Below are 10558 nucleotides of genomic sequence, written 5' to 3' on the forward strand. Positions count from 1 at the left end.
TCTTGAGGCATACCACGACGGCAGCCTGCCCGATGATCTCACCCTGGCGATCATAGTTCCCATCCACAAAGAGGGTAAACCGCGGGACGAATGCGCGTCCTACCGTCCCATCTCCCTATTGAATACGGAGGTGAAAATCCTAGCCACAATCCTGGCGCGACGCCTTAGGGCGGTCCTACCTGATCTAATACACTTGGATCAGACCGGCTTCTTACCGGATAGAGCCACGAAATTCAATCTCCGACGCACGCACAATTGGCTGCAGGAGGTCAGGGATAGGGTCCCACCCCATTGGTTCCTCTCCTTGGATGCGGAAAAGGCCTTCGACTCCGTACACTGGCCATTCCTCGAGGCTGTCTTAGAAAAATTTGGTCTCGGCCCTAAATTCCGCTCATGGGTTCGCCTGCTGTACACCAACCCACGGGCCAGAGTGCGGGTGAACGGGAGGCTCTCTCGCGAATTCTTGATCCAGCGGGGCACCAGGCAGGGGTGTCCCCTATCGCCGCTCCTCTTCACGATGACCATTGAGATACTGGTGGCCAAAATCAGGCAAAATCAGGGGATTTCCGGCTTCCGCCTTACAGATGCGGACGGCCCGCAGGAGAAATTGTCCCTATATGCGGACGATGTACTCCTATATATCACAGCCCCGCAAACCTCAGTACCTGAACTGTTCCGGGAGCTGGACGGCTATGGCAGCCACTCCGGTTACGCAATAAATTGGCACAAATCCGTCCTTTTCGACCCCAAGGGGGACACGAGTGAAGGGGACCTCCCGGACAGACTAGTGATATCCACAGACAGCTTCCAGTATCTAGGAGTATTCATCACGCTGGATAGGCACCTGTCACTTCTCAGAAATGTCGAGAGAATACTTGTGAACTCCGCGGCTGATATGGCCCGGTGGCGCCAACTCCCTCTGACGCTCCTAGGGAGGGCGGCGATGTATAAAATGATCGTATTGCCCAAATATTTATATGCCCTGCAGAACGAATATTATCAGATACCAGACAGTCTCCTCCGTAGAATACACGCCGACCTCAGATCTTTCATATGGCTGGGTAAACAGCCGAGAATAGCACTGACCACCCTGCAACGCCACCAGTACAGTGGGGGTATCTCGCTGCCAAACCTTGAAGCGTACTATTGGGCAGAGCACTTGTCCCCCATTAACGACTGGCTCCACGCCCCGGGGGACCACCCAACATATGCGTTGGAACGTACCAAATTGGCCTCACGCCCTATGCTTTCATACCTATATGGTGGTGCGACGAGCCGGTCCTTACTCCCAGCCACGCATATTACTCTCCGGGCTTGGAAACTGGCGATGAGGCGTACGGGATGGGACAAGAAACCCACCCGGCAGACCCCACTCTGGCACTGCACGTGGCTCTCTGAACTCCACAAACTTACGGGATTTAAGCAGTGGGATGACATCGGGATTTCCACGGTGGGCGATGTCATCGCCGGAGGGGAGCTAAAATCCTACGCCACCTTAAGGGCGGAATATGGGCTCCATCGTTCGCAGTTTTTTAAATATGCTCAACTGCGCCACGCATGGAGGGCGCAGGCTCTGACTCTTGAGGGCCTGCCGGAATACGCGCCCCTGGAAGGCAGACTGCTGCAGGAACAGATACCCCACAAGGCCGTGTCGCTCACCTACAAAACCCTCACAAACAACATGCTGGGGGACCTGGCGAAGCTTAGGGCCGCTTGGGAGCGGGAGGTGGGGACCCTGGAGGACATTGACTGGGACTTAATCCTTATGCATCCGAGGGAGGTGGCCATCAAATCTCGACTACGCCTAATCCAATATAACGTGCTACACAGGACGTACTTTGATCGAGTGCGGCTGTTCAAAATGGGGAAGACACCGGATGATAGGTGCCTGAGATGCCAGCAAGAGAGAGGGGATTTCTTCCACGTATTGTGGACTTGCGTGAAAATACAATCCTACTGGACACTTATTTTCACCGAACTGCGGGAGGTCCTGTCCGTGACGCTCGACCAGGAGCCCAAGCTAGCCCTACTGGGAATGACCAATGATGTTGACCTTCCCCGCCCTTTACTGACGTTCCTGACGTTAGCCCTAGTGGTGGCAAAACGTGACATTGCCAAATATTGGGGGGCGGAGACGATACCCACTATAGATGAATGGAGAAGGGGACTAGACCTCTACATGGCGGCAGAGCGAGTGACGTACAAATCAAGGGGATGCCCGAATAAGTTTAAAAGGGTTTGGTCAAAATGGAGGCACTACCATGGGCTGGATGGTGGACTTGGGGTGGGGGGCCCGTGAGGGGACCTGGGGCAGGGGGGGAGGGAGATCAGCGGGAAGGCCATGCTAGGAATGGACATTGCTAATCAACTACGCTCTACATGCTTAAAGTTTTTTTCCGGCCATTGGCTTTCAGGAAGGGGGGGGGGAGGAGAAGGGGACGGCGAGAACTGTTTGTGCCCCTACTGTGATTGTGATGTTAGGCCTTGACTGAGCGGATGTTATACCAACTTTGCACTCACATCTGAACTTGTTGGGGAGGGGGGGGGGGAGTTCAACAAAATAAAAAAGTGGATGCCCAGCTGATTAATATGCCTACTGATTATACTGAGGCGGGGATGCACCGAGAGAGTCCCGAAGACTCGGTCGGACTGATTTATGGACCTTGTATTGTTATGACATTGGGGGCCCTAAGAAGTGTATCTTGAATGTATTTGTCTTGCTTGAATACTGCTACCGCTGTCACCCTTTTCATGTCTGAGCATCTGCAATAAAAATTGTTTAACAAAAAAAAGAACATCACTATGCTACACAGCATTAAAACACATATTATTAAAAATCTTCTTCTGGACAGTATCGTACACAATTGTCTTTCAAGGTTCGTAAGTTTGGCAGGTCTCTCTACCCTTGGAAACTCCATCCTCTACTTGCTGCCCGCGGTGGTAGGTTGATTCTGCCAGGGAGTGCGCTCCGTTCAGTCCAGGGTAACTCCCTCGGACCAACCAGAACCGTTGACCTAAAACTTCCCCAGTTGCATTCCCCAGACTTCAACCGCGACCCTAGCAGCGGAACCGGATGGCGGTTCGAAAATCAAAAATGAGCAAGTTTCCTGAGAGTGAGAGAGCTGAAAAATCAAAAATAGTTCGTAGGGGAAAAGTAATCACATTAGTTTGCTTTTTTTTTTATTAGTCTCTTGGGCTAGATCTTAGGTTGTACCGTTGTTTCCCAGGTACGGTGTGGTCTTCAAACAATGTCTCAGGTTCGGTAGTGTCTAACTGCATAGACGGTGGCACAAGTCCTTGCAAAATATGATCACTCTCCTTTTCGGAACCAGTCTCTTTCAAACGTGCATCGCTGAAAGGGATGAAGCGAGGTACGGATTCTGTCTCTGAGTCGGCAAGTCCTTCGTTGACCCACCGGTCGTATGGAAGGGGCAGAGGGACCCGTTTACAATGGGTCCCATGTACCCAGTTCTTTTTGCCTTCCACCCGAACGGCAGATCTCGTGGAAAGAAGTACCAGGTGCGGTCCGGTCCACCTCGGTTGTTTGTTGTTGGTGCGCTGGAAGTTCCACACCAAAACCCACGTGCCGGGTACGATGGTGTGACCTGGATCGTCAGAGGCTGGCGGAGAGGAACTGTGAACCTGTTGGTGTAAAACACGCAATTTAGTTGTCAATTCGCACAAGTAGTCAAGCAGTACGGGGTGTTCTATTTCACTGAGTTTCTTTGGTCTTGGCACGCCCCAGACGTTGGCTGGGCGGCCAAACACTATCTCGTGGGGGCTAAGTCCTAATCTGGAATGGACAGTCATTCTGGTCGACAGGAGTGCTAGAGGCAGGGCGTCAGGCCATTTAAGACCTGTACTGGCTTGGATCTTGGCTAATTTCAGCTTTAATGTGCCATTGTAGCACTCTACTAATCCAGCTGATTGGGGGTGATTTGCAGCGTGGAACTTCTGGTATATGCCTAGACACTCACACACTCTCTTCATCACGCGTCCTACAAATTCACTTCCATTATCACTCCAGACAATTCTAGGCATACCAAACCTCGGGAAGAACTCTTTGACAAGGGCTTTGGCAGTTGACAAGGCGGTATTGTCCTTAAGGGGGTACGCTTCCACCCACCTTGAAAAGGCGCAAACAACAACGAGCACATATTTCAGATTGTTGCACCTCTCCATGTGGATGAAATCGAGCTGCAGAACCTCGAACGGATACGTTGGAGGCGCAAAATGACCAGCTGGAGTTGGGGTTCCCCTACCGGGATTGTACTTTAAACATACCATACAGTTTCTGACCACATTCTCTGCATATTTTGGGATATTACTATTCTGCCATACTGGGGCCAATAGTTTACATATTCCTCTCGAACTGATGTGTGCAATTCCATGAGCCATTGTTACTACTGCAAGTACATATGCGTTAGGTAATAGCCATCGCTGGTGTTCCGACAATTTGACCCAACAACCATTCGAATCTAATCTACCTGTACTTTCTCTCCATTCATTCACCTCTTTCTCAGTCGCCTCGGCTTGTATAGATTTCACGCTTTCAATGGTGTCCTCACACATTCCCACATCAGTAACCCATCTAGCGGGACCTACAACATACATCCGACTCATCGTGTTCCTTGCAGTCTCTTTCGCAACCTCGTCTGCAAATGCATTCCCGCGGCCAACATCATCCTGAATCTTTTTGTGTGCACTGCATTTCATGATGGCAACTTGTAGTAGCAAGGTCAGTGACTCAAGGAGTTTATTAACTAGCTGACCATGTTGTATCTTTGCACCATGTGACGTAAGGAACCCACGTTCACGCCACAATCTCCCAAAACTGTGAGCCACACCAAAGGCGTATTGGCTGTCAGTGTACACATTCACTCGCTTTCCTTTCGCCAACACACATGCTCTAGTAAGCGCAATCAGCTCTGCAGCTTGTGCAGAATTGTGGGAAATGCGCGCGGTCTCTATAATGGTGTGTAATGTAGTTACGGCATATGCTGTAGTCGTATCACCATTCGGCAATTTGAAACATGAACCATCAACCCATAAAGTATCATTGCATTCGGGAAGGGGAGTGTCCTGTAAGTCTACTCTCCCTTTTGTCTCTTCTTCTGTCCTAAAGCAGCAGTCATGTTTATCAATTTTGTCTGTTTCTGTCGGGATGGGTAGTAGCGTAGCGGGGTTGAGTGTATCACACCTCTTTATGTGGATGTGACTTGCTAACAGTGTAAGTTCGTAACTGGATAGTCGAGCGCTAGTGAGATGTTGTGTCTTTGTCCTGTTTAGCAAAATGTCTACTGCATGCGGAACCATAACGATCAGAGTATTATTCATGACTAATCCAGCAGACTGTCGAATGCAGACAGCTGCTGCGGCGGTAGCCCTCAGACAACTTGGTAGGGCTTTAGCCACAGGGTCTAGAGTTGCCGAAAAATACGCGCATGGGCGCTGTTTGTCCCCAAAGTGTTGTGTTAGGACTGATAATGCACAACCTTCCTTCTCATGGACGTATAATGTGAAAGGCTTACTGTAGTTGGGGTTTCCCAACACAGGAGCCGAACACAATGCATCACGCAACTCGTGGAAACTCGTCTGACAATCTTCAGACCAGGGCATAGGATTGGGTGTGTCTTTGCAGAGTAGTGCCAGCAAGGGTTTAGCTAGTAGTGAGAAATTCGGTATCCATTGTCTACAGTACGATGTAATGCCCAAGAAGGCTCGAACCTCTCTCTGTGTCCTTGGGGCACTCAGATCTGCAATTGCCTGTATTCTTTCTGGTGTCAGTCTCCTTCCCTCCTTCGACAAGATGTCACCTAAGTAGGTTACTTCTTGTCGGCAAAATTGTAGTTTGGAAAGAGAGACTTTGTGCTTCATGTCACATAAGTGACGCAATAATGACAATGTGGCATGTTTGCAAATTTCTTCAGTGTCTCCAGCGATCAGCAGATCGTCTACATACTGAATCAGAGTTGACCCATCTGGCAGAACAATAGTGTCCAGTTGTGTTTTCAGGGCCTGGCTGAATATTGATGGGCTTTCGCAGTAGCCTTGAGGAGCGCACTTGAAGCGGAAGCTTCGTCCTCCTAAATTGAAGCCGAAAAGGTCTCTACTCTCCTCAGCAATCGGGATGCTGAAGAAAGCGTTCTTCAGGTCAATCACCGAGAACCAAGCTGCTGAAGCTGGAACCATGGTCAATAATGCAGTAATGTCGGGGACAACGGGAAACTGTGGGATAACTACCTTATTCACTTCTCTGAGGTCAATCACGAATCTGTATACAGGCGGTTGTGAAGGATCAGTGCGTTTTAAGACGGGCAAAACTGGACTGTTACAAACATTTCCTGTTGTTTCCTCTATAACATCTTTATCGATCAGATCATAAATGATCGTCAACAACGCCTTTTCGCATTCGCTAGATATTTTGTATTGAGGAATACGTGGCAACCTAACGTTGGCTTTCAAAGTTATGACATACGGTGCTATCTCCAAACGACCGACATCATTAGAACCATTAGCCCAAAGTATATCAGGGAGTGATGACAATTCAGCTGGAATATTTTCCTTTGACAAATACATTGGAGAAATGACTTTCTTACCTAAAGTAAGTTGTACTCCCAAGGGGGAACAGTATAGAGTCGCATACAACCTCTTTAGTAAATCCAAACCTAACAAATTTTCACCGCAACCTGTTGTCAAAATGAGGGGTGCTTCTAATTCGCATGGGCCAACAGAAAGTGATATAGGACTAGAGATCGGGTTTCTAACAGGGGCGCCAGAGAAACCTACTGAGACATTCATTTCGCCAGACAAAGGTGCGCCAGGAAGTTTCGAGTGCATAATAGAACTTTTTGTAGCACCAGTATCCAGCAGAAATGGCTCTGACACTCCTGAGGCAATTACCTCGACATAAGGTCCATTCTGATCTACTGGAACTGAAACGACTCCCTCTCTTTGTCCATGGCTGTCCTAGCAATCGTTACCCTCAGTATCGTGTTCGGTGTAATAGTCGTCAGTATAGTACTGAGCTGACCTAGACAATGCATTATTCTGTTGGTCAAAGCTGTTCATGGAATTCTGAGGCGGAAAAGAAACTGTGTTCTGGGAGAAATTTCCACGACCCCTACCTCTATGGGCATGTTGAACACCTCTTCCCCTTACACCCGAAACGCCGTTTAACCGTCGCGCAAGAGCCGGACAATTACTTTTGAAGTGACCCTCTTCCTTGCAATACGCACATTGATTCGGGCCATACGGAAGACATTGATGGGAAAACTCGTTTCCTTGCGTGTTTCTCGAATACTGCTGTTGTTGCTGATAATTGGGCTGACTAGCCACACGAGGCGGATAGGCCTGCTGGAGAAGAACTTTAGTTTTTAAATCTTTCGTCTTTTTGTCTGCCTTATCTAGCTCGTCTTTGCGCCTATTTTCATAGTACTGGGCTGTGGCTAAAATCTGCGCTGACGTAGAGACAGCCCAAGCACTCTCTGAATCTTTTAGTTTATTACATAGTTCAGGAAGTAAGTTATGTACGAATTTGTCTACAAACAATCTTTGACCACCCTCGGTAGCCATATCTTGACCACTATGATCGGTGAAAGTCTCCTCAAATCTCGTGAAAAAGTCAGACACATTCTCATCTTTCTTCTGCTTACACGCAGATAGCTTATCCCAGTTTACGCGTACTTCAGGCATTATTGTTTTCATGTACGCGATAATCCTACCGGGAAGTTCAGCTATTAACGGCTCAGGTTTAAAACCACCAATTTGTCTAGCATCTGTAGCGGTAATGTTTGCCCATGAGTCACCTAGTTCCTGGTCATGGTTCGTATGATGAATTTTACTCCATAAAGGGTGTGGAACAACGTTCCCAAACAGCATGTCTATATCCGCTAAATTCATTATACATGAGCTTGCAGTTTGCGATAACTCCTTATAATACCCAGTCGGGTTTTTACGAGGATCAGGTAGTGTCTGCTTGAGTGCTAAAACCTCTGATCTTTTCCAGGGGACATGTACCCATACACGCTGGAAATGAGGCAGAATTGGTGGATTTGCATTCGCATCACCTTCCCTCCAAACCGGAGGAACCTCTCTCATGGGGTACTGTCTCGCTCTTTTCCTACTAGATGTACCACATTCAGATGATGACCCAGAATTACCACCCGTACTTCGATACGATAATAATATCTCAACTGCTTTTTTGACATCAGGACCTACGATCATACCTTCCCCAAATTTAAATCGTACATTACACAATTCTCGAGTGTTGCTTTCTTTACCATTATCTTCCAAATCCTCACACAGAAAAACACACATCTGTTCAAAAACGTATCTTTGCGTTGGTTCATCCCATTGACGGAAGACGTTCATGACAGACTCTACATCATATCTCGCTGTATCCATAGCCCAATTCCGTGCTAACTTATTCAATGATTCCCTCTCCTGATAATCAGGCATTTGGCTTCGTAATTGTCTTTGTCCCGTATTAGGGGTCGTTTTAGGCGACCGAAACAGTGGTGAAGGAATGTTAGTAACAATGCTGGCCATTTTATGCCAGACAGAAGGTGAAAGTGGAGGAATAACTGGTGGCAGAACAGAGTCACGCAAAGCAGAAACAGAAGCATTCGTAGAACGAGTATCAGAAGTAATAGAAGGTGCGCTAGGCGAAGTTGTTTGAGAAACAGGAGGACAAGTAGATGTGATCGGTGAGCCTTGAGGAGGCTGCACCAGAGAAATAGAAGCCAGCTGAAGAGCGGCTGGTGAGTGTTGTAAAGGAGCCGGCATAACAGCTACCAGAGGTGCAACTAAAGGTTGCGGAGGTGCTGTGGCATTTTGCGCATAGGGTGGTGGCGAACTTAGCAAATGCGCCATTAATGGATCTTTTTCGCGCTCCTTTACTGTCTCTTGCTAAAGAGATGGTAAAACAGGATAGCATTTATCTATTGCCATTTTACGTTGCCTGTGCAACTGCTCACTCATTTGATCTTCTTCATTGTCTTTAAATTTTATCGCGGCTTGCATTACCGAAATACCTCTTTCTCTCTTATTTTTCTTTTCTAATTTAATTTCCTTTTGTTTGGCCTCTTTACGCCATAAACGGAAAGAGTCAAACATCGCCGGCCGGGCTTTCTTCTTGAACAATTTGACCTCTAAATTATCTAAAATTTCTGAGTCAAAACTACCATATTGGGGCCATTTTAAAACACCATCCTTGCGGGTGTATTTTATCCATACTTCATTATATGCGATAGGACCTACGCCATGCTTCACATAGAGCTCATACGTTGGAGTTCCAATTGGAGGAACCGGACAAGAATCCTCTAATCGGGAGTCCTTACTACAACCAAGACAAAACAAGTTTCCAAGTCTGCTAAAACCAGGCATCTTCGCTCACTAGTCTAGCTTCAAACTTCAAAGGATTATCTGTTACGATATTTTCTCGTGAAAACACGAGTCCTTCGGCTTTGGGGCTTGCAAGTACCAAATCAAAGCGTATCTCAAGGATACCAAAAACTAAGGACAAACTAAGGACTGGGAGACGCTCCACTCATACTTAACTGAAGTATTTGAAGATCTGTGACGTCGCTAGAAGACTCGTCTATCGTTTCGCTCTACCAAGGATCACTGGGTCCAAAACAAGGCGATAGTCAGGGCAGCAGTCCTTCGTAGCCGTCGGGACGCGGGGAACCTCGCAGCAAAGACCTTCGGAACCACGTCGACATACAGGGGTCGCTGAAGTGGCTGGCCGTCCTCCGGAATTTTCACACGAAGCTCCTCACGAACATCTGGCTTGGACCGTTGCCGCTTGATACCGCCCCACATTGGGCGCCAACTGAGGTAACGGGTTTTTAGGAACCCGTTGGTGCCAGGGGATAACACCCGAAGACCTCTGAGTTCTCCCTTGTTCCGGACCACAGAAACACGGAGTCTTCTAGTCACAGTCAGAGATCAAGTTTTATTGGCAGCTACCAAGTAACACGTGTCCCAGAAGTACACCACACGGGGAGTATATTCTCGGGAGACTGTTCGTTTTTACAGAACCAGCCTTCTCCTTATATACAAAAATAATGGCTGCGAGCAAGAATTCCTGAGTTTATGATATGGCTATACACATATTTCTACAATAATACAAAGAGCGAAGTCATGTAAGCAAACCCACATTTTAGATGTCCAGTTCGTGATAGATTACCCGGTTAGGCCCGGAACTCCCATCAGATATCGATGAAACACAAATAAAGAAAGGCACCTCCTAGTCATAAAACTGGCCATAAAACAGGGAACGTGGACAGGTGCATGTTTGTAGAAAGCATGGTGTGTATGTAGTGAATAGGCTGTGGAATGTTATGCATTGATGTTATCGTTTTGGGCCACTGGGCGAGGAGCTGCCCAAACAGGTTTAGCTAAAGGCAATGGAGTCAGTTGGGACAGGTCAGGGGGAAGTCAGGGAAGGTGGACGTGTCCTTTTAGATCAGGCTCGACCTTTAATTGACTTATCATGAGGGCAAGACGTAAGATGGATGTCGTTTACAAAATGGAGTCTATAGGGTCGGGACGG

The sequence above is a fragment of the Lissotriton helveticus genome, chromosome 8, assembly GCF_964261635.1.
Source record: "Lissotriton helveticus chromosome 8, aLisHel1.1, whole genome shotgun sequence".
NCBI classification, from domain to species: Eukaryota; Metazoa; Chordata; class Amphibia; order Caudata; family Salamandridae; genus Lissotriton; species Lissotriton helveticus.